This window comes from Trichogramma pretiosum, unplaced genomic scaffold (genome assembly GCF_000599845.2).
Source record: "Trichogramma pretiosum strain Unisexual culture from Peru unplaced genomic scaffold, Tpre_2.0 scaffold23, whole genome shotgun sequence".
Classification (NCBI taxonomy): domain Eukaryota; kingdom Metazoa; phylum Arthropoda; class Insecta; order Hymenoptera; family Trichogrammatidae; genus Trichogramma; species Trichogramma pretiosum.
In genome coordinates, this window is record NW_019641629.1 from 639,632 (window position 1) to 665,806 (window position 26,175).

The window sequence follows — 26,175 nt, forward strand, 5'->3', positions numbered from 1 at the left end:
GACCCCCAAAAACATTTCCCGGGGGTCTGTATCCACGTAGGTTGAAAAAAAAATTTGTCGCGATTCTACCTCAAAAAATGCGTTTCATTTGGAGAATTGCTCATATATACGAGACGCATAGAGCACATGCATACATAGGCACACGCGTATTATGCATGTACATAGCAGCGCTGCATGCCTCACGTATCGTACGCATACGCAAGCCCTATCCCCTGAGCTATCAGCGCTGCGCCGCGGCGCACTGCACTGTCTCGTCTGCCTTATTCCCTTCATCTTCGTTACCATGTAAATGCGAGTTTATGTAGCGTGTAATTGCGGCGCTGAAACGGCCCGAACCATATATACGTAGACAGAGCTAGAACAGCATCGCTGATTACCGCCGCCGCGCGCAGCGCCCCGAGTTCTCGCACGCTCGCTCGCGCCCGCTGCCACATTATGCTCCATAGCTGCGTATGTAGAGAGAGAGCATTACTGGCTTCTGGCCGTGATTGTACTGGCCCCTTCCGTCAATCGAACATTTCCGCGTTTATACTTCGTAACTGCTCACACACATATACACACACACATACACACACAGACGCGAGCTGCTCTACAGCATAAACGCACTCTCGCAGCGCGGCCTTTTGCGAATTTATGGAGAAAATTTTAGACGTGCAAAATTCATACTTGTTATTTATGCAGCTCTCTCTCTCTCTCTCTCTCCCGAGCGCTATACTCGGCAGAACTGCTGCTCTGCTCTGTTGAGCTCGAGCGCTCATGTACATGTGCACGTGTGCGTGTGTGTGTGTGGCAGGTGCCAAAAATCTGCATAATTCACAACGGCCACCACCAGCACTACCAGCACCGACACACGCGTACATGTATTATTATATATATAACGCCTCGTTCGCTCCGTTAAATTGAATAGGATATCGTACTGCGCTGCGCCGGACAATGGCTCGAGCCTCGCACACACACACACACACACACACACACACACACACACACACACACACACACACACACACACACACACACACACACATATAATATACATATACACGCGCGAGCCACTGCAACGTATTGTTCCAGCTCGACCCGTGTTTAAGCTCGACTCCGCCGCCGCTGCCCGTCGTATATATAATGTATTCGCGCGCCGCTGACGACGAGGGCGAACGAACGAACGAGAGAGAGAGAGAGAGAAGAAAAAAATGAATGAAAAAATAGACGATTCAAAATCTTGCTGCAGGTGAACAAAGGGTAGGTATAGCTCTGCACAGCCTTCCGTGTTACGCTGCAGCTATGTGTATGTGACATACTGCGGAGCCATGTAATCGCGCGTGTATTATTATATAGGTAACGCCTGATCGTAGTTTACCGCAATGATATATAATCCTGCGCTGTGACTCGGAGGTCCGAAGAATACACCGCCTATATATTTACGTTTCGCGCGCGCAAGCGAATTTATTATGCGTAACCCGACGACAGAATCGCTATACAGAGTGAGAGGGAAGGAGGGAGGGAAAAGGGAAAAAGGTGAAAATTCGGCAAATCCCCATGGCACGCCGATAAAAGCGAAATTGCGATCGATCCGTACGTATACTCACGCACGCAGGTATAATAATAACAATAATAATCGTAATACAAGTTCGCACGCGGAGCTATATCGAAGGTCGGGGTAATCGCATGTGCATGCAGCAGTCCAACGCGGGCTGCTGCTACTGCGACGAGGAAAACTGCTGCTGCTTTCGATTTCTATTTGCCGCCGTCGACGCGCGCAAAAGGTCGAGGTAAAAACGAAAATAAAGTAAAAAATAAAAAATTCCGTACGTACGTGTATAGGTGTAGAGTGCGAGAGCTGAGGGAGAAAATATGGACGTGATACGGGGTTGTGCTGCTGCTGCTGCTGCTGTTGCTGTATACGGCTGCGCAACGAAAGTGGATTTTTGCCCGCCGGAGAGAGAGAGAGGAAAATACCGATGAAAACCTCGAATTATTGGTTTGGCAAAAGTTTCGTGTCGAGCCGAATGGAGAAACGCGTACCGTATATATACCGGGGCAATTCGGCTTCGACTGCTTTACCCCAAAAACTTGCTGCTGCTGCTGATACTCGGGCACGCATCGATTCACGCAGCGTACAGTACATCGAAGGGGGTGACTGCTGAAAAATCTCGTGGCACAAAACGATCGCCGTATAGCCACTATCGTCCGTGTATAACGCGAGCAATGCGAAAGCCCGAAAATTAGATCCCCGGTGCTGTGCCCGCTGGATCGTCCCGCGAACGCCATTAAATTGCGCATACGTAACGCAAATATATATGGGTCAAAATAATACTTTTTTACAAAACCGTGCGCACGTATGTCACCGATCTTGACGCGCTTTTAGTATGTTATAGTACATGGTAAATAGGTCCCAAAAACAAAATTTTAGACCCCCTCCCCCCTCCTACCCCCCACTTCCGGTATAAACGTCCATTTTCGATCTATATTTTTTCTGAGGACATGAAGCAAGTAAAAAATCTGAAAAAATTCATAAAAATACTTTTCCACAATCCAAACAACCTTGAATTTTTTCAGATTTTTTGAGTGCTTCAGGCCTTCAGATAAAATCATTGAAAATTTCAAAAATCGAGATACGGCGGTATGAGCCGATGTAGTACTCGGAAATTTTTTCAGTTATTTTTCGCATTAAAAAACATAACCTCAATTTTTTTCAGATTTTTTCAGATTACCTAACGCACCTTTTGAAGCCAAAAACCGATTTTTTTGACGAAAATAATTTTTTTAGGACAGTACGGAGCCTCGAAAAATCTGAAAAAAATTTTTTCTTGTTTTTTTCATCAAAATACGTAATCTCAAATTTTTTCAGATTTTTTAATTGAAGGCGATAGCTTCTAGGGCCGAAAAATGCTATTTTTAACAAAAAATGGTTCCTAGAACCCGATGGTTCCGGTGAAAAAATTTGAAAATATTTTTTTTGAATTCCTTGTCAAATTTTAATAAATTTTGACCGTTTCAAAAGTTCGATTGAAGCTTCCTAGCTCATTTTAGAGCATCAAACGAGTTTTATCATTCCTTAATGTCTTCAGAAACGTCTTCAGATATTTTGCACTAATCTTTGTCCTGCTCTAAAATGAGCTAGGAAGCTTCAATCGAACTTTTGAAACGGTCAAAATTTATTAAAATTTGACAAGGAATTCAAAAAAAATATTTTCAAATTTTTTCACCGGAACCATCGGGTTCTAGGAACCATTTTTTGTTAAAAATAGCATTTTTCGGCCCTAGAAGCTATCGCCTTCAATTAAAAAATCTGAAAAAATTTGAGATTACGTATTTTGATGAAAAAAACAAGAAAAAATTTTTTTCAGATTTTTCGAGGCTCCGTACTGTCCTAAAAAAATTATTTTCGTCAAAAAAATCGGTTTTTGGCTTCAAAAGGTGCGTTAGGTCATCTGAAAAAATCTGAAAAAAATTGAGGTAATGTTTTTCAATGCGATAAAAAACTGAAAAAATTTTCGTTTACTACATCGGCTCATACCGCCATATCTCGATTTTTGAAATTTTCAATAATTTTTTCTGAAGGCCTGAAGCACTCAAAAAATCTGAAAAAATTCAAGGTTGTTTGGATTGTTGAAAAGTATTTTTATGAATTTTTTCAGATTTTTTAATTGCTTCATGTCCTCAGAAAAAATATAGATCGAAAATGGACGTTTATACCGGAAGTGGGGGGTAGGAGGGGGGAGGGGGTCTAAAATTTTGTTTTTGGGACCTATTTACCATGTACTATAACATACTAAAAGCGCGTCAAGATCGGTGACATACGTGCGCACGGTTTTGTAAAAAAGTATTTTTTTGACCCATATACATATAAAATGGAAAAAAGGTGCGATGGTGTATACACACAGGGTCGTTAGCTGCCACGGCACCCCCTCATGTACATACGAGGCGCCCAAATCACACCGCACGGACAAACAGCATTAAAGCATATATATACGAGCGCCACCGAATGTCCCGAGAGCTGCCGCCCACGCGTTGTGTGCGTGTGCAAATATATATAACGAATATGAGCCAAGCCGTATAGTAGTATAGCAGCACTCAGTGGCCGTAGTAGTCGTCGTCGACGAGTGTTGGCAGCTGCAGGGGTGGGCGCGCGCGCGCGCGATATAGACTATACGTCGTGTAGGCAGCCAGTAGATATATAGGTGCACGCACGCACCCCCCCGTAACACTACTAGCTATAGCTAGCTAGCTATATACGTTATGTACGGCAGACGAGAACAATCCAAATCCGACGTCTCGCTCGTCAAGTCTCTGTGCAGTACGTAGTATATAACACGCAAGCTCGACACAACGCGTACGTATACACACACACACACACCCTTCCCCAGCGCTAATTAAAAAAGCAAGCTCGCTCGAGTTCGCGCGCGCCCCATCCGTCTATCTGTTTCGTATATTTAAAAGCACGTCGAGCGAAAGGGGGCTAGAGCATGAAAAGAGGATCGTCGAGCTTAGATACACACGGTGTAACGCGTGGGAGGACGACGACGGAGCATGTGCGTGCACACGTCACTGGAGCTCTTCTATACTACTACTAGGCTATATACGTGCGAGCTTGCAGTGCGCGCACTGCGCTTGGTGACGGCACTGCTGCTGCACGCGTCACCGCACACGCGACTTTTCCGTGTCTGATCTCTCTCTCTCTCTCTCTCCACCCGAGACTCCATGGATGCTCCCTCGGAGTCACCCCTATACTGTCTCTTGCATTTCTCTGTGTTTCTCATCCTAGCGTTTTGATACGCGAGTGCGTATATACTCTGGCACAGCGGCAGAAGTACCCCGGCTACACTTGTCTCCAAGCTGCGCACGACGGCGACATATATACACATATATAGCTCTGAAAAGGGATGAACGCCATTCAATGGTAGGAAAAAGGCAAGGAAATGTATGTATAAACAAGGAGCAGCAGCAGCAGCAGCGGTGTATCCTATATATAGCGCACCAGCCCGCGCACACGCTATATACAGGAAAAACGTAGTCATGCGAAATTCAACGAGCAGCAAATGTTAGCTGTTGCCGTCGCCGCCGCCGCTGCTGCCACGGGGGTAGAAATCCTTTTTGCACACGGAACTGCGTCATCGCGGCGTTCTACTGCTGTCCTCCCCCCGCTTCTCTCGCTTTGTATTTATATATTTATATATAAAACGCAGCAGCGCAACGACGACGACGACGGTATGGCAACGCGAACAAAAGACGAGAGAGAACCGCGCGCGTAGTTGTCGTCGTCGTTCGGACCGGATTTTCGTCGTCTAGCCAAAACACACACCCGATGCACACACACACACGCACACAGAATCCGAAGCCGTCGTAGAGCTTTTATAATTTATGCGACCGCGAAAATAGGTCGGACGCGAGCCCGAGCAGCCGAGCAACGTTATATAGCAGCAGCAGCAGCAGCAAGTGCAAAGTTTCCCGGGGCATTTGCTTAAGCGATGATAATACCTGTGTGTATGTGTATACCGCGCGGCTGCAACAAACAAGCCAATGAGTCGAGCTTAAAGCGCGCTCGATTCATTAATTATGCATGTATTATATTTTTTATTATTATATATGTGCGCGTAAAGAGAGAGAATGAGAGAGAGAGAAGCCTCGAGGCAGGATTTTATTTTTTTCTACCATTTTCGTTCGAGCGCAATTATTATCGCTGCTGCTGTTGTTGATGATGACGACGACGACGACGACGACGACGACGACGACGACGACGATCGCTGCGCTCTCGATACGATACAAGAGATTGTCAGCTGGGAAAAGGAGTGCGTATATACGAAGGCTCGTTTTCTATACGTTATATCTCGGTGCCGGTATCAATTACTCCGTGCCGCGCGCCGACTTTCAGCGCGTATTATATGATATACATACGCGCGCTGCTGCTACGCATGTTTATTCATCGGGGGGAGATAGATACGCGAGCAATGCGCAATATATATATAATAACATTATACGCGCTATACGCGTGTGCGAGCACGAGGCATGCATGTGTGCAGCATTATAAGAGCGCAAAAAGTGCACTCTCGCGTATAGCTCCCCCCTCGTCGGCCGATGCATCATATGTATGCGTAGCGCCGGGAGAAAAAAAAGCAGCGCACGACGAGTGCGTATATACGTAGGCATAGCACGTGAGAAGATGAGAGTGAGAGAGGAGGGTGCGGCTGTATACGGTGAAGTGCAGCTAATTGCACAACGCACACCATGGCATATACAGTGTGCGCGCGCGCACACCTCGACCCGCGATCTTACTCTCTCTCTCTCTCTATGCAGTTGCGGGGATAGAGCCGCAGACGCATCGGTAACAAATTACGTCGAGCTTGATGCGCTTAGACACTTCCTTGTACGTATTATGCAATTCGAGCTCGAACGAACGCGAGCCGAGGCAACGGGTAGTTTGAGAATCAACGCAGATCGCTGTATACACATGAGGGAGAGACGCGATAACGATCGCTCGTAGTCGCGTTAATTGCTCGTCGCTCTTTTCTTCTCTTTCTCTCTCACTCGTGATCGAGCGTGACCCTTTTATTTCTTACACGTGTGTATTATATATACGTACGCGCAGTCTACGATCTAATTATAATCCTTTTTTTGTAGCGATTCGTTTCGATCCGCAGCGCAGATTCGGAGCGTCGAGTTGTTGAATAATTTCGAGGGTCGCACGCGCGGTAGTAATTCGTTCTGCGTTGCCTAGATTGAAAGTAAAAAAAAAAAAAAAAGAAAATCATTTACCTCGCGTCGAGATTTGGGACGCGGATACATAGCGCACGGATCTCTCGTGTCCTCGAATTGGCCCGCATTCGCGAGCTGCAAAGACAGAAAAATCTGTGCCCCCTACTATACACGAGCTTATATACAGCGCGGAATGTCTTTGAAACGAAGCCCGTGTAATAAACGCGGTACGCGCGTTTTAGCGCGATATAGAATATCCGGGAGACCTTTTTTTTTTTTTAATCGAAATTTAATAAGCTGCGTAATTACCGAGATCAAAGTCGCGCGCGGCGCGTACACTTGTACGCGGAGAGGGAGGAACGCGCGTTTATTTTTTTTTACTTTTTTTTTTTTATTTTATTTTCTTTGCCGCTGCTATCTGTATATATAAGCAGCCTTCGCGCCTAGCCTGGCTTTTCAATTTAATGAAAAAAAAAATTCCAATTTATTTAATGAGAGAGAGAGAGAGAGAGCTAGTAAGGTAGGTAGATAGGTAGGTGAGCTCTCGGGGATATCGTGTGCGTTGCTGGCTCGCATACATAGGCGAGGCTTTGAAAATGCGTGTTTCGCAAAACGAGCCATAAATAGGTGTGCGATGATACACGTACGCGTTTGCAAAGTGAGAGAGAGGGAAAACGAGCGTGCGTTTTATAATTCCGTGAAAGACGATTCCCCGCGTGTTGGATGTTATACATATACAGGCGAAAACATAATACCCAAGCGAGCGAGGAAAAGTTCGATCGCGAGCTCGAGACATCATCGACATTGCATACACGCTAACGCTCTGCGTAGTGCGCGCAGATGCTCGGGATACTTTGCGCGCGCACAAAAATACCGATCGAACGTGATCTCCCAACTGCAAAGCACGTATATATAATACGGGCGGCGATGATCTCCGCGCACGGCACTGCTGCACTGGCTATCGTACTTTTATGCACACACACACGTACTACTCTCTATACGTATTATATATATCTACTCGCGTGCGCGCGTGTAAAAGGCGTGTTTTTAGATGCTGTGTAAGCGCGTCGATGATCGTGGACGCGCGCCGGGGTCGGAGGAGTATATATAAAGCAAAAAAAAAGGAAGGAAGGAGCGAAGGGTAAAAATTCGCTGCCCAGAGAGAGAGAGAGAACCGAGGAAACGCCGTTACTTTACGGGCAAACGTGCGCGCGTTATACATACCCTTACATTTGGTATATATAGTAGTAGAAGTACGCGATCGTAGTCGTTTGCACATGACTACATGGAGAGATAGAACTGCCACCGGTTCCTATATATGTACTTGTAAAAAGTGTTTGTATGTGTGTGTGTGTGTAGCCGAGAAATGATAGTCGAGTCGAGCGCAGGCAATTTTCTCAGGTGCTGCTGCGCTGCAGCAGTGTAACGTACATATATATACGTAGAGCTACACTGGCCTAGCCTAGCCCGACATATAAACTGGGCTGCTGCTGCAGCGCCTACATTTGACCTTATCGATATCTCGAGATATTGCGATAAGTTTTTCGCTCGCTTGCACTGCAACTAGCGGAGATCACGTATACACCGTCTTACATATATATAATACGGAAGCGCAGATGAGAGCTCGCGCGTACAGGTGGGAATTGAGAGAACGTAGCCTATATACACACACCGACGGGAGACAAAAGTTTTCTTCTCTCTGTCTCTCTCAAGAGAGATCGGCCTTCTCGATCGACGCGCTGCAGCGATGATACCTGTGCTCTGCCCAGATGTACCTGCTGCTGCTGCTGCTGCTGCTGCACATCGATATAAAAATAATAATAATAGTCGCTCGCGAGCACGTGAGATCGACGCGCTTAATACGCCAGCGATCAACTTCTGATGCTGCTGCTGCTGCGCCTGTCTTCTTGCATTACCGTTTTCTTTTCGTTGTTATTATTAAACTTTTCGCGTGTACGTAGCTGCACTGCAGATAGTAGCGTGTATATATATCCATCAAGAGCCAAATACTCGCGATGAACGACTCGCGCGCGCTTTTTCAAAGCAATCATGTACACACCTCACCTCGAGTTGCAACGATGATATAGAGAGGCCTCGAGGTACGAATGTGTGTCAGAGGCCTCGAGAGGAGTTATATATATATACGACGACGATGATGCGATCGTGATGAGATGATACGCGCAAGAGGGGGCCGCCTTTTCAGATTACACGGGGATTCGTGGCATGTGCCTTTGAAGATTATCCGTGCGCGTTATCCAATGTATATGAATATATCACTCGGTTGTGTGTGTGTAGCGCATACACATATGTAATATGGAGCTCGCTCGAGCTACGATCTCAATCGACTTTTTTTTCTTTGTGTGTCAGTCGGTGAAAGAAAAGAAATTTATTATAACGATGACAGCTTGTATACGGCGTATATATACACGAGATCGTTTGGAAAACAGCCGCTGCGCCTCTGTGAAAACGGATTTCGTAATCGTTTAAATTATGTACAATAATTTCCAAAACGCCGATCATACACGTATATGGCCGCGGCACACACATGAAGGAGCGAACCGCGTGCAGTTGCCAGCTCCAGCATTGCCACGACTCGTGCTGTTACATACACAGCAGAGGCATAATACAGCATCCACTTGAGAATTGTGTATAGCCTCGAATTAATCCATCATATTTATGATTTAACGCGCGCGCGTGTGTACGGGCGTACGCGCGTCGATCGATCCTCGAAAGAGAAATGCCTCGCGTGCCAAATGCGGCAATTATAGGACTTGTGGTTCGATATATGCTACATTATTATCTGACGTTTTATGCTAATCGAAAAATTTGTTGCCACTTGCAAGTTTACAGTACTCCATCGATCGATGAAATGAAAAAGTTCGCAATCGTAAACGACACTTTTGATTACCATAAACCTTGCTGCAATCGTAACTTAATTGTTAAAGTCAATAAGCAGTCGTGATAGAACAGCATCGCCTTCGAGGAGTCGAGGAAATTTCACTTCGAAAAAGGATATCCCGCAACTCGTATTCACATGTATATGTATACAACACGACGAGCTGCGGACGAGAAGATCTGAATATAGACACATATACATACATAGACGTCGGAGAACATGTAGTACACGCGTCGATTTACACTAATCGACTTGCCTAATCTGATGAGTACACACACACACACACATAAGAGCTGGAGCTTCACAGCTTCACGTGCTGTATATGCCAGTGCAAGACAGGCTGTATAACTCTAATTAGGACACGTATATAGAATTGATCGGTTTGGAATTTAGCGAAATTCCATCGCACACAGCTCACGTGTGTATGTATACGAACATATGTAAAGGTAGCAGGTTTCTGCTGTATAGCTCCGCGTTCGGCAGCTCCGGAGCTCTTCGGTATATACGCGCGTCCGAAATCTGGGCTAATGATATCGGCAGCAGCAGCAGAAGCAGCTACGGCGTAATTCATTCATTTTGCACATACACACATCAACTGTACTGTATACCGTATACACAGCCTCGCGCGAGATCGAAGAAGAAGAGCATACGAGATAAAGAGCGCGAAAGCCGAGTAACAGCGGCATAATCGTCCCGAGCCGCTGCCGTGTATACAGTATATAATATACAAATTACCGGGGGGGGGGGGCAAAGATATTTACTGCCGCCGCTGCTCGTGCTGTGCAGTGACGCTTAGTCGAGCGAGCGTATCAATTTGCTGATACATTACGGAGCCGTTGCCACTGCGCTAGGTGCGCATCTATCTAGCTATGTTACCTGCCGCTCTATCGAACTGCTGCTGCAGCAGCTCCTCTAAGCAGATGGAGTGACACGAGACGAATTGGGTCAAATATGCCACCGGCCGATCCTATGTATACGTAGAGCTGTGCTCGCGCACAGGTGCTCTTTTAATTAACTGTCGGATGCAAAACACGACGACGACGACTAGTGAGCGAGAGAGAACCGTTTGATAACCGAATTGATTGGGCAAATTCGACGTTCTAGTGCTGCGCGTGGATGTATGTATGTGTACGGGAATGGATATCGCTCCGAGGCTCTCTCTACTCGGAAAACGAGTGATATCGCGATTTGCAAACAAGCTGCCGCCGTCTGCGCTACGGTGCATGTATAGCTCTCGCGCTGCACCTTTGCCTTTGAAGCGATCCTACGTGCACACATACGTTGTAATAAATAATCCACTCGATCTCCTCCGCGCGCGAGCTGAGAACTGAGAAATTAGAAAGCCGATACAGTGTGTGTGTGTGTGTGCCCACCGTGTGAGTGTACGCGCGGAACCTTGATATAATATATTGGCAGCACATATTTCTTCTTCCAAAACGTCGACGCGTATATAATATAGAAACAATAAAAACCATCGTATCGACGAGTCGTCGATTATCATCGTGAAATTTCTTATACTCTCTACTCTCTATATACTCTGCTGTATGCGCGCGCGCGCGCGGGCGTCTCACAAAGCGCCGACAGCGTTTAATCGATAATTCGTATAGCCGCCGACTCCGCTGTATATAATAGCTAATTAGCCGTTTTTTACACGAAATATAAATTGACGGACGGCCCGATTTTTTCTCTCCGTTCGTGTAATTGGATAGAGAGATACATCATGTTCATCAACACTCTCGTGCCATATATAGGTCGATTTTGAAAAATCTCGAGGCTCGATGCACAGCCGATCGTAACTTTTATAATCGTAATTGTTTATTTTCAATCCGACACTCGATAAAAATTGAAAAAATCATGAGCTAAGAAGTCAAAAATTCGTCGATGAATCACAACGACGACTCAGTTATTCGCAAATAAAGATGTACGCGAGAGAAGATGAGCGCGCGAAAGGTTTGTTTACATTTTTCATTAATATACACACGCATCGTCGAGCGAAAGTCACAGCTGTTCAAAACTCGACTGAGTTTTAGCAAGCTGTAGTCTCTCTCGCTACTTATGTATAAAGCTTATAACGGTACATATAGGCCAACGCGCGCGAGATCGCATAAAATAGTCCATTTGATTGAGTAATGCGCGAGAGTCGAAAGGATATACTCGAGCTAGAGCTGTGTAGTAGCTAGCTGGCAAAAAACACGTATTTTAATTAAGCCAATTCGTCCCGTGGTGGATGGCTGGCGGTGGCGGCGGCTCTACGAGGGTCGCTCTACTCAAATAAAATTAAGTTGGAAATCCCTAGCTGCGAGCGCTTGTACGACCACAAGTTTCGCAAGTGAAGTTTAAAGTATAAAAAGAGAGCGAGCGAGAGAGAGAAGGGCTTTAAATCAGCGGCTAACATTGCAGCCGTTAGTAGTGGTAGTAGTAGCAGCAGCAGTAGCCAGTGTACAAAAAATTTCGAGCGCAGCCTCGCGCGTTCCTCGCAGTAGTCGTCGTCTAAGATTGTACAGGCAAGGCAGTAGAGAGAGAGAGAGAGAGAAATGTTAATGCGAAAACGTGTATCTCTTTTTACTCGTGCGAGCGAGCGAGCAACTGGAACTGCGCGCGGCTCTCTCTGGGACGAGAGAGAAGTGGAAAAAGAAAAACTGCTTCGTTCTCTTTTCTCTCGCTCCTTCCTTCCTTGCTCGCTTCTTCTTCTTCTTTTTTTAATAAGAATCGTCGACTATATTACTGAACAGAAGAATGAGGTTTTCTCTCTCTCTCTGGTGGTCGCTTTGAAAATTTGCCCTTCTTTTTTTTTATACGCTTTGTCGTGTGTATCATTATTATTATTATATGTGTACGACCAGCACCCCCACCCGCTTACAACTTTGACCACTTTCGCGTGTACAACGGCGCAAAATTATGTCCTCCGCCTAATTAGCCTCGTAGGTTTTGATATAATTATAATTATAAAAAAAAAAAAAGAAGAGAGAGATGTACGCACATACCGCGTGACGTCTCCTATCTCTCTCTCTTTGCCCCGATTATAATTGTTATACCCGCTCGAGCAGAATATAATTTTTCACACTTGACGTTTCGAACAATAGCTGCTGCCGCTGCCGCTGCAGCGAGCGCGAACGAACGAAACGAAACGAACGAAAATGAAATTTGATTATGACGAGCAAACAAAGTTTCGTTACGTGCTCGACTGCAATTATCACGAGTCGTAGTCGTGTGCCACCGCCGCCGCCGCCGCCGCCTCTGGCTCGCTGCTGCTGCTGCCGCTTTTCCTTCGTCAACGTAATTCATTTTTACATTTTCATGTATATGTACGCGAGTGATAAACTTGTGCCCGTAAGGTTTCCTCCACATCCTTTTTTCCCCTCTTTTTGCCCTTTGTGACGAGAAAAGACCGTTTCGTTCTTGCATAATTCCGATCACGTATGGACGATCTCGATGACGTTTTTCTCTTTCTTAGGACTGAGTTATACCACGCGTTTTACCGAAATAATGACCCGCGATAGCGAAAATTTACCTTTTTTTCATAAACTATTTCAATCTACCATTCTCACGATTCTTTATGGGAAAATTTTTGATAATGACGTTGACCTGCACCGATGGAATCTGACACTACTGCTGATTCTCGGTACTTCTGTATAATTATTATTTATTTCAAACGCAAGACGAGAGAGAGAGAGAGAGAGCCCCACCCGTATATCATAGCCTTTCAAAAGTCCTCGTAATGCAGACATTCGATAATAATTTCATATTCGCGTTTGCTTCGTAGAGAGAACTGAAAACCGCAGAGATCGTATCGAGAAGCCGTGAACAAAAAAAGAAAGAGTAATCAAGATGCAAACACCGAGAATGCATAATATAAACGTAAAAACAATAAAAGCAAGGAGCGCCGCACGGAGAAAGTACTTTTCGCGGTTAAGGTATTATTTACCTATGTACAAAAAGGTCGTATAAAAATAATAATAATGCAGCATTTCCATGCGCGGGTGCATATATGAGTTATCTCGCCCTAAAAATCGATGCGCAGCCGCGATAAAAGTTGCAGAAAAATCAAATGATTAATGTTTCTCTCTCTCGCTCTCGCGTTCCGCAGCCGGAAAGAAAAGGCCAAAGAAAGGATTTATATTTAAAGTTTTGTACTATTTTGCGTGTGCGCTCGGGATACACGGCCGCTTCTTCCATTTGCGATCGCAGAGCGAATATTATTTTCAGAAAAAAAATAAATAAAAAAAGAATCGTCGTCCATAGAGATCTCGTGTAACTACTACTTTTTGAGAGAAAAAATCATACATTGCATAAAAGTCGGTTCGCGTGATAAAAACCGCAGTTTCAAGGAACTGACCCAGTAGTAACGCGATATTAAAAAAGAGCAGAGCCCGGTATGTATACGCAATCGCTCGCTATATACATTAAAAGCTGAAAAAACTGAAAGCTCTTCACAATCGTATCGAGTTAAAACGACACTTGTACGTACAGGACGTATTGCACGATGTATATTACAATGTATTATCATTACATAGCGCGCGCAGAGTCACGTACGAGCGAGAGCTTAAACATATTCGCGCGCTCGACGAGTTTTATATACGAATACATAATCGCGTATAGCACTTCGAACACTCGAAGCCATCGAAAGTGAGCAATAGCACACAATTGAGCTCCATGAGCAACGTAAGTATAAAAAAAAAAAGTGCAATAATCAGCCTGCAATAAAAGCTTGGGGCGCTTGCGTATACATTCGAAATCCGCCAATAAGGAAGCTATTCGACGGCATTAACTTTAACGCGCATCACGTAAAGCTCCTTATTTACCTCCCGGCTTCTCTTCTCTTCTCTTTTCTCTTCTCTCTCGCACGAGAAAAGCCTTCTCTAGTGAAAAATTCGTCTCTTTGTCTCAAGCTCCCCGACTCGACGTTTTCTTCTCCCTCGCCAACGAGCGATCCGTTTGGGTATTTCCCATCTCTTACAGCTCTGCTGCTGCTGCTGCTGCTGCGCGTCTTTTCCTCGGATCGCTGCGGCGAATGAATTTTTCACGAGGCTCGAGGTGAGATGTATTCTAATGAACTGAAACTCATACCCCTTAATATATAGATATAATGATATATGTGTGTAACGCTGCGGAGGCTGCGGATTGCAGCGACTTTGCGACGAGTGCGCGAGTCTCGATCGGCGCGCAAACTTCCGCCGCAAGCTCGACTAATTCATTATAAATTGATCGAAATGACGATCGACTGCGCGAATGGAAAAAAAGAGGAAATTTATCGCGCAGTAGTACGACGTGGTATAAGCCGCGATCGTCGCTCGATTAAATTCCCCGCTGCATTCGTATACATATAATATATGCGGGGGTGCAGAAAGATCTCGCGACTCTGTGTGCACGCACGAGTCGTCATACAGATCGCTAACGAATGACGCCTGTGGTGTCGAGCTATACTGTACTGCAACTCGTGCTGCTGCTGCTGCTTAATACTGCTTCCTACGTATATGGATATGTGTGCCCGGAGCCCGCTGACAGATTGACACGCGCTCGAGCCGTACGCCGCAGACATTTTACACGCAGCGACGATGCGGCCAGCTATATACGTGTGTTATGTAGCTCGAGCATGGGATCGATGAAATTTGCGAAACTGGTCAACTGCTATATAGCTGCTGTTCAGGAGCTGGACGAAACAATGATTCGCAAAGGCCGCCGCGCGTGTGGCCAGGGCCGATATTGCTCGCTGCAATTTCGCAGCCATTGTACTGTACTGCTGCTCGAGCCCCCAGCAGCGCGCGGCTGGATTTTGCTGCTGCTGCTGCTGCTGCTGCTGCCCGGTTGATTATTAACCTCGACCGGTGAATCGCTACTAGGCTGCATTATTATAAGCGCTTCTAAGCCCGGCCGCCCTATACTACTACTATAACTACTGCTATATACCACCATGGCTCAAGCTATCAAGCTCGCTTATGCCCGAGCTTCGGTGTATTATGTAGGGAGCCAAGTTTGTAATTCGGCTTTATCGCTGCAAGAGAGAGAGAGAGAGAGCGAGCGAGGCTCTCGTTTTCGCGGATATTATTTCAAATATTGACAGCGACACTTTCGCTATAGGGCTATTATATATATTTTATTATGCACGCGACGGCATGTGTATACAGGAGTGAAAATGAGAAACGTGAAGCCGCTCGAGTCGCGCTGCAATATGATTGACTTAATGAATAAGGCGTTTTGTAGAAAGTAAATTGTGCAGCGACCTGTGGAGCCTATACATATAGACGCGACCTACGACGTTTGTGATATCTATCCACGTGGTCGAAGGAGACGGAATAGAAAAAAATAAATAAAAATTGCACACGTCGTTCGCGGAGAAACGAAAACATCTGAGCTTTGATGTACACGTGAGTTGTGCCAAAGTAGTCAGGAAAACGTGTCGACGTGACTAGACGCGTTTCTACCTCGTGTCCCGTGTCGTCGTCTCCTGGCCTAGAAATTATAAATGCGTGTCTGTCGAATGAAAAGGAATTTTCAAACGTTTTCCCTCGTCGTCGTCGTCGTCGTCGTCGTAATACGGGCCCTGAAGATAATTCAATCGTTCGCGGACGCGTGTACGTAGCAGGATAGCGTGAATAGGTAAAAGCCTCGACCACGCGCGACGAGACAATAAAAGAAAAAAATACGTGGCGTCGCGTCCTTTGGAAATCCTCCGTCTCGCCTCTATCGCATGCAGGCGTATTTTCGCCCAGACCTAGTACCGATCGTTCGCTACGATAAATTCTGCTGCTGGTGACCCCCGGATTGCTTATCGTCGTGCTAGCTGCACACGATGTGTGTTATACGCCGTAACGTTTCGTCAGTCGGAAATCGGAGATTGCTATCCCGCGCACACATAGCCGCGCCGCGTTTATATAGGTATGAAACGAGAGATATAAAGTTCGAAGCGAAAAATACCACCCGACTTTTCGCGCATAGAAACTATACCGAGGGAGAGAGATAGGCAAGGATGGGATGGAAATCATCGGAGCACACGCAATTCGTGTTTTTCGTGCTCGAGCTTCTGGGCGAAAATTTATAGAGATGCGCGCGAAGGAGAACAGCGGCGGATTGTGTCGAAGCCGTTGTCGCCCCCTTTGGCAATTCGATCGATGAAAATTGATGAAATTACCCGGGCCGAGATAGATGCGTACGCGGTGTGGTCTCGCTCTTTCTCTCGGATAAACGAGATAAACGAGAAATCGAGAGATAAAAAAAAGAAGGAAGAGAGAGAGAAAAAATAAAGATGTTAATTGCGAGTTTTCAGGCCGTAACGAGCGTGTTTATAATCTACGCATCATCGGTGCGGTAGCTCGGCTACGGATTCGTTCGGTATATAATATATACTTTAACTTTTTATCTCTCTCTCTCTCGTTCTCGAGTAAATAAGATTCGCGAGATTTTTAATCGAGCCCCGGCTAATCGAATAAAAGCGAGCTGCTGCTGCTGCTGCTGCTGCTGCTGCATTGAGCACCTGCCGCGCGGAGCTGCGGCGATCCTCCTGCCTGTCGTTCGACTCCGCGATCCGATGGAGAAAAAAAATCGATACGTGTAATACCGCTTCGACTTGTGCCGCGCGCAGCAATCCTCCTTCGGAATATCAACATTCGAAACGAGATGGGGGCTCACCACGTGTGTGTGTGTGTGTGTGTGTCTGTGTAAACGTCAAAGGCAGGATACGCGAGGACGTCGCGATTTAAGATTTCCAGGAATGTAACGAGAAGCACACACACACACACGCATGCGAGGAGGAGCTGTGCTGCTCGACTTTTATGATATGCCATTTTTTATATTACACATATGATGCGTGCAGCAGCAGCACACGCTGCGCAGCTATCTTATATATGCTATGTCATCGAGTCGCGAGGACTAACTTCTTCTTTTTTTTTTATTCATCTCAGAGATACGAGTTTGATTTTCGATTTATAGAGAGAATGCGTGACGATCATGATCCGATGGGCCCGAAATTACGACCTCTCAGGGGGCCACTGCACGAAATTGACATCTTACTTTGCACAGCTTGTCGATTGTATATACGTGATCAATCGCTATCGTTGTGTTAAAATGTGGACTTACGAATGTATACGTGATACGTTCCAACTCTCGATGGAACCGATTGATTTTTTTTTCTCACACTCACCTGTAACAAATAAGAACAAAAACAAATTAGCACGTGCAGAATATAATATAACTCATAAAATATTTCATCAAGAGTATTTTTATAATACAATTATCGAAGCTTATCTGGGAGTAGCAGGCGCAAAAATCAATAGAAAAAAATCGCGCGATATTTTTTACGACTTAATGGGCGAGAAAGGCTCTGTCTTAAGCTTTAAAAGAACTTTCAAAAGCTTCATTTCAGCACGCCGATGTGTATATATACGCAGGCTCTCGTATAACAAAGTATCTTCTCTCGAGCTATATTCGCCAAATTTGAATGGTACGAAGAGCTGCGCCGAGGGACGAGCAGAGAGAGAGCGAGGATTCATTTATAAACCTCTTCTCTCGTACGCATAGTTGTAGTAAGTAAGTACACGCAGAATTTCGCGCGACGGAGCCCCTAATAAAATCTTCAAAATGGGCGCTTATACCGCCGCGCTTTCTTTTCTTGCTGTTCGCATCGAGATCCTGGCCCCCTCCGATATATTCGTAATGTCTATAGCTAAAATGTAAATTGGAAAACGAGTCGCACGCGAGCCGGTGTCGAGAATCTTAAATTTAAATCGCGTGTCGTCGCGTGTACGAAAAAAAAAAAAGAAATGTACATTCGTAGATTTATGAATCGAGTATCATTGTTCTCGTTCGGAGTTTCGAGAGGCTCGGTGAAAAACTCATACACATAAGTAATAACTGCACATAACACGCGCGAGAGAGCGGATCGTTATAACGTACGCGCGTGTGCGACGACGCCTCTTCTACGAAATCAATTTTTGAAAAAAAAAAAAAAAAAAAAAAATTGACGATGATGATACGTGTACGCGATGATTATGGGTTGAAATCAGAGCTCGCCTCGTTGCTCTAAGAGAGAGAGAAAATAAGGAAATCTCGAAAATAAGGAAATAATACCCCGCGCGTGAATGATATATCGAATAATCGTTGTACATTTGCATGCGTATGAATCAAACTTGAAAAAAAATGACACTCGAGGAATTTACGAAAGGAGAAAAAAATGAACGAATCGATGCTGCATCTGTCAAGGAGTTCCAAGTAGCCGGCGCTATAATTCAATGTATAATTCAGCATTCTTTCATAATTCGAGAGTAAGGAAAATTTTCTATATAACGTATCGTCCGGCAACGTGTGCTCGTATACGAAATATATAATACCCTTATCACTGCTTGCTTGCGATATATATAGGCCTTATAACGCAGTGGCTTCCGAGCGCGCGCGTATACAAGAGAAAACTTTTAGAAAAAGCTTTTCCTCGAGTGAATCATCTTGCTTCTTTTGGGTCCCTTATATATATATACGAGAGAAGCAACACAATTATAAATGTCCGTACAAGTCTCACTCTCTTTCTCCTGTCTGCCTTCTAGCTGAATATAAAAAAAAAAATCAAAAGAGAGAAAGAAGACGTGGCTCTCTCTTTCTCGCTCTTGCACGCGCTCGCTCGCGTCTTTGTAATTCAGCAAAAGAAGAGAAAAAAAAATATGTCGAGCATCGCACGCAACTCGAAAAAAAAGAAGAAGGAAAGAAAGAAAGAAAGAAGAAGGAACGAGAGAAAAAACCGGTAGTGAGACGAGCCGCGAGCAGCGGGACGAGAGCGAAAAAGAGAGAGAGAGAGAGAGAGAGAGATAAAGCCAGCAGAGAGTGAGAGGAAGAGAGAGAGAGAGGGGATACATATATCCCAGCGTTGTGATGAATTGCTTCGGTCGTAGTGGGACAGGTGCTAAGATGGATGGATGAGTATACGGTGCATGCATGTGCTCTGCCTCGCGTTGGCGTATACATATATATATGTGTGTGTGTGTGTGTGTGTGTGTGTGTGTGTGTGTACGGTGACGGCGGCAGGCCGCGAACGAGAAAAGAAACGCGCGCGCAAAATACAACGCGAAATATAATTCACCTGCTGCACGCGATGCGAACGAGAGAGAGAGAGAGGGCCGATATAGTATACAACGCGCGGGTCCTCTCTTCTTATGCTCGGCCTTCGTTTCGTCTATGTTCCTCGTATATATTTTATAATAGATTCGAGAAATCTCGCGCGAGGGCCAATTCGTATCTCGAGGGCATATATATACGCAGGTATAAAAAAGTTTCTGCGAGGCGGCGGCGGCGGCTACGGAGACGGACAGCAGCGGCTCGGACGTGTACGCGTAGGCGCTATTTTTAAGGGCTATAAATACGCATATATATATACAGCGCACGCACGTTGATGCGCAACGAACGAGCCGAGAAATAGCCACGGGTGCGGATTAGGCGCGCGCGAAGGTATACTTTTTTTTTGGTATAATACCGAGAGGATGCGTGCGTGTCAGTATGCTGATTTTCACTCCCCTCCCGTCCAACATCCTCTTTCGCGATGCATAAATTCGTGTTTAGGATGTATACAAGTTTCGTACGGCGGCTCATCCATTATACGTTGCTATATATACAGCTTTAACGCGAGCCCCTAAACGTGACGTATAGCAATTTAGATATGACAAGTGTAGTATGCAAAAAGTTTTATGTAATGCGCTGCGCGCATCGTTTATGCTATACATATATACCTAGGAGCGCCGATTTTTTCACAAGGCAATTTTGCTTTTTTTATATAATTTACGAGCGCGCCGCAGTTTTCAGAGTGCGTGTCGGTGTGCCGCAGTGCTAGGCCGCAGTGCTGATGATGGTGCGCGGGGGTGGGCTCAGGCAGGCAGACAGACACGCGCATATGCGCGCCCCGCTTCAAACTCCTACGAAATCAATTAGCGTTTGGATAATAGCCTCTTTTTTTTATGATAAATATCGAAAAAATGAGTTCAGCCGCTCTCTCGCGTTTTCGCATGCAAATTTATGCGCCCCGCGCATAAAGAAAACAAAATAACTGCGGCCGCATATAGCCGTGTACGTAAGAGCAAAATAATAATGAAATAAAAAAGTGCATATCCCGCACACGTCGATCGAGCAGCAGCTAGCTAGCTAGCTAGTTACTATATAATATAAATATATGTATGAGTGCAGCGCCGAGCGTTAAAGCGACCGCACATATACAATCTAACTTGAAAGGGGCATCGATGCAACCACCACCCCGACCAGTTATATAGAAAAGAGAGAGTCCGGGGCCGCTTATATACATTATATACACACAGTGTGTGTGTGCATAGTGCAACGGCGGCGGGACGGCGCGCATCCCTCGATCCGTAATTGATAAAAATACTCCGTCCATTACCGGAAATTGAAAACTCACCAAATGGAGGAAAGAGAGAGAGAGAGGGAGAGAAGCTGCACACACACACACAGCCGAAGAAAAAAGAGCTTCGTGCCGTGCAGTGGCAGCAGCTCTAGAAAGAAGAAGAAGAAGCGGCAAAATAAGTGTGCCGCCGCCGCCGCAAGCGACTCGCGGGCGGCGTGTGGAGAGATATATATTATATATATACGCCGAGCCATATACAGCACGTGAATTTCGTAAATAACAAATTTCAATATCAATTTCTTCTGTGTTGCCTCTTTTCTTTCTCGTAAGTCTATTTATCGAAGTAAGCTCGAGAGCGAATCGCGCGCAAATATAATCGAAAGAAATGGGCTAAAAGTTTCCGTGTATGCATATCGATGTTATAAACACAGACACACACACACACGTAGAGCTGCAGTACTGGAAAACCGCGCGCCGACCCAAATTGCTTCCGAGAAATGTCACTTTCTATATACGCGAGATCGACTGCAGCGCGTAGAACACGGTATTAACCTTTATACACGTGCGACTTCTGTTACTGCTGTCGCTCCCGAGAATCTGCGGTTCTCTCTCTCTCTCTGTCTCTTCATCTCTGCACTCTCTGCCAAAGGGAAATACTACGTACATATATGTGTAGAAGGTGCCACAGCGCGTCAATGGATCCTCTCATTGTTAAAATGTTTCCGAGGGTATATAGAGCGAGAGGGAATTCGAAGCTGTACTACTACTAACGCTGCTTCCGCTGCAGTTTGCATACTGCACGTGGCGCGTAGACACAATTGGAAATTCGTAAGAAACTGTATATACGTATAAAGGTATACGCGACTATACGAGACGACGAGACTCTCGTATAGGAAATGTGGAACGTCGCGCAGCTATCTCGCGCGCGCGATTACTCAAAATATCTCGCCTGACGCGCCGTTGTTTCCCGATAACCTTGATACAATACGACACCATATAGAAATACATCGACCCGAATGTAACGTGTTTTCCTGTTGTTTTGCTTTGTTTTGATGTACGCGTAACGAATTACGGAGATTGCGTGTTTTCGCCAAAAAAAAAAGTCCTAATACACGAATACACGATAAGATTCGTGAGATCGAGCTTACTCGAGCGAGGGAGTAGTAGTAGTAGTAGTGCGTCGGGAGTTGCCACATAATTCAGCACAGACAGTGTCAAATCAAGCGTGTATAGCAGCTCCATCAAAAACGAATATGTGCGCCACGCGCAGAAGCTATATGTGTAAAGCACACAGTACTAGAGTAGCCAAAAGATTTTGAGCCGCTGCTGACTGTTACATCGACACAAACGATCGCGCGTCTAGCCTCCCTTTTTTTTTCATATATACATTATATACGGGTGCATGGGTGCGTGCATCCCTTTCGGGCTTCGATCCACGATCGCACGTACATAGCATATATATCGCAGATAGAGCGTAAGAGAGTAGGGATACCGTGTATATACGCGAGATATCGCATCTTTCGGCGCAGCGATCATCGTGCGGCACGCGGAGTGCAGTTCACCGCACCATCTGCAGCAGAAGATTAATTCGATATTTTTATTTCCCCCCCCCCNTTCCCCCCCCCCCCCCCCCCCCCCGATCGATATCTCGTATATATACAATACGGTACACCCCTTATTTCGTTTTTCGCTCGCGCGCAGAAGCTACGTGTGTACATATTACGCAGCTTTTAATTGGAAAATCGATCGATCGGATCGTCCCGCTCGATTATACGGTTATATTATATTGGAAGACGTTACACGCACGCGACGACGACGACGACGACTACGGCCGGCGGCAGTTTTTATATTTGCGCGTGGCCGAGCGCACCTGCTCTCTTTCTCTCTCCGAGATGGTATATTGTATATAAATAAAAAAAGCGAACGGGTTTGCGCTGCGATATTTCCCATTACGTATAACAAATATTACATATACAGGAGCTTGCGTTTATATTATAATACAGAGCCACGTATAGCTCGCGTATTTGCGCGGGAGAATATACATACACCGTAAGTCGAACAATTGACGCTCGTGTAATGTTTGGCTCTGAACTTGTACAAATACCCACACACAGAAGCTGCTGTTGGCTCGTTACAAGCGCGGTTCCGGCATCAAAAGGGGGTTAAACATTATTAGGTCAATCAACGTGTACCGCTGCTGCTGCCGCGCGGAGCAATAGGTATATACAGCAGCAGCAAAGTCTACAGCGCGTATAACACACGATTCGGTATTTCGCTCGTTGCCTTGCCTTGCCTGCCTCTGCGTGCAGTTATATAGCTGCTCTCGAGTTGGAGTAGTATGTATATACCTAGTCGACGTCGATGGCTTTTTAATATACATCCGCGTTTCTGCAGCGCGGAATATAAATTGCCCCCCCGCCTGCGCTGCGCTGCGCAAGATCGAAATGTGCCGCACTATGCTCTTTACTTATATACGTATATAATGCTGCTCGGTTGCAGCCGCGAGTTCACCGCGACGAGGAGCGATAACGAGCTACGTATTCCGCGTTATATACGCTATGTATATACATCGGGTGGTATAGGTACCGATCGACGATGATTCGTTTTTAATGCGCACACGCCGTTAGCCAAGCGCCCGGATCTTCTTCGCAGCTACTTCTTCTTCTTCTTCTTCTTCTTCCCACCCGCGCGATGCGATTCTTTTCTTTTATCGATGCTGGCGTACGAATGCACGCGTCTACCTGTGTGTATAATCCGTGCAAGCCTTTGTCTCTGCGTATATCACGCGCGTGTATACGTACGATAAAATTGCCAAGTGAATTTCTTGCTCCTCTTTTCGTCTATATTTCGAGAGTTTTGGAATGGAGATATTTATTCTCGAAAAAATATGACAAAAAGCCAAAAACTTCCATATCATAATACGTGTGTGGGTATACCACGCAAATATATATAAGCAGTGGTGCAGCTCGCGCAACATCTCTCTGCATTATGACGTTTGTGTCTGTATACACCAGCCCACCGAAAGTGTGCATCTCGTGAATCGCATTTTATTTACGCTTTTCGCCCACTGCGCATCGAGCGAAGCACGGAGAGAGAGCCCCGAAGCAGCAGCAGCAGCAGGCCTCCCATACAACACGCCCAACATCTAAACGCACACACTTGTGCGAGCTGCAGTGCACCGGTCGTTTATCGAATTTCGATATTTTTACCAGTGCCAAAGCGGTATATATATATATACGAAGAGAGAGAACAGAAACGGCGCAGCAGCCGTCAGCCGCGCGCGCGAGTATAAAAAAGGCGCTGGCAAATAAGTCGCGTAACGAGATAGAAAAGAGCAACAGCCAAACGACGCATCGAGCGAGCGAAACGTGCGTGACGCACTTGTGTGTGTGTCTGTGTGTTTGCTCGTGCGCGAGAAAAAGACTAGGACGAAGAAAGGCAGAACGCAGGCTGCACACACACACACACACACATATATATCGAGATTTTTCTATGAATAATTTTACAAATCACAGCTGTGTCACCACCACCTCTCGACGCGAGACTCTTGCTGCTCGTTAGGCTTGAACGAATGCATTATACACGCATACGCGCACGCTTGCGTGCATAAGAAAGCTCGCGTACGTACAGCCCACACACGCAGAAACGTAAAGGATTTTTCTGCTCGCTCGCAAATTTATATACATCTTCGAGCTTTGTATCTATGTGTATGTATGTGACGCAGTTGTATACTATTTCTGCAGCGCTATACGCGAGTGACGAAATTTTCAAATAAGATAAACCGAACGCGCTATGAAATTATTTGCATATATAGAAGTCCGCCAGCAGCAGCAGCAGCGAGACTAGCGTGTGACTTTTTGTGCGTCGAGTTTCGGGCTTTGTGTGTATGTGTTTGTGTGTGTGCATGTGACGTATTATATTGTACACCTTTGCCCCGGCGGTGCGCGCGGCTGCATATATATTGCCTTTTTCTATGACCTACATATTCGCTGCTATATTATAGTGGCTGCTGTATATATCGCGTACTCTCTCTCTCTCTCTCTCTCACGGTGCACCGACGCACTCAATTGCAGCTATATGTATACACACACACACACACACACACACACACATATACACACAATCACAGCCTGTATACATATTAATGCAAATGCACGGCGTGCTATATACACACACACGAGCAAACAACCGCACGTACAATGCAACCGTAATTAATTTAATTTAATTTAATTTTTCTTCCTTCGCGATCGATATACATGTATTCACCACTCGTCGCACTCCGACAGGTATATATATAGTTGCGTCTCTGCGTATATCTCAATATAAGCGATTCCTATAATTGGAGCAATTTTTTCCCACTCGTCCGTTATGCGCGCTCGGATCTTGTGTAATATCGTCGCGTTTTTCACCGATATTACGGCTCTAAGACACGCGAGAGTATACGTATAAAGCGCAGCAAAAAAGCTCATTTCAAAGTAGCTACTTCGGAAAATATATGTGTATACGAGAAAAGTATATAATCCCTCGCACTCGATTGAATGTATAATTTATGCACGCGCGTAGGAGCTGCTGCCGCGGTTCTAAAGCGAGGGGCTGCTGACTACTAATAGTAGTAGTCTCACACCGCGCTAATATCGACGCTTATATATAATGCCGCTGCTGCTACTACTGCTCTGCGAATCGATAGAAGCTTATCGCGCGTATACTATACGGAGATGGGGGCGAAGAGAGAAGACAGATGCCGAGCCGATATATAAGCAGCAGAGGTGCCTAAGTGTATAACTGTCTCTCGAATGTCGAGCGAAGCGTCGAGGATGTTTATATAAAGCACGTGCAAACACCATTTACGCCTTCTCGATTAAGCTTTTTTTTTCATTATGCTCGCGCAATTCTGGGTTCCTTTGTATAAGCGTGCGATATCGAATCGATTTGCATTTTTTATTTTATATGTATAATGGTCTAAAATTTCAATTCGAAAGAGAGAGACAAGCGCAGAGCAACGATCGACTTTTTTAATGAGAGTCCCCTACAGTCTTTCATTAAAATTTGCGTCCAATCAACCGGTCGGCCATATAATGCGATATTTGTTTAATCTCCCTTTATATACCAGCGGCAGTAATCGTTTAACGCGAAAAAAAAAGAGTAAAATAAAGAAGCTAAATGAAATATCGAAGGTAAATAGGCGGGCCCGACCGCGTGGTTGCGCAATTAAGCTCATAATGGATGTATGTATTATATCGGCCTCTCGCTCCATCAA

The 26,175-nt window shown here is 45.5% G+C and overlaps 1 protein-coding gene across 3 annotated transcripts in view; it reads right to left on the reverse strand.

The window, feature by feature from the left end:
* Positions 1 to 26,175, reverse strand: part of LOC106654839 (insulin-like growth factor-binding protein complex acid labile subunit) — a 272,241-nt gene that overhangs the window by 60,465 nt on the left and 185,601 nt on the right. Inside the window, exon 1 of one of the 3 annotated variants that reach the window (XM_014374914.1) lies at positions 17,663 to 17,712. The exons of the other annotated variants lie outside the window; for them this stretch is intronic. The gene's annotated coding sequence lies outside the window, so the exon portion shown is untranslated. Of the gene's footprint in view, positions 1 to 17,662; positions 17,713 to 26,175 lie in introns of those variants that run through there. 3 annotated transcript variants of the gene reach the window in all.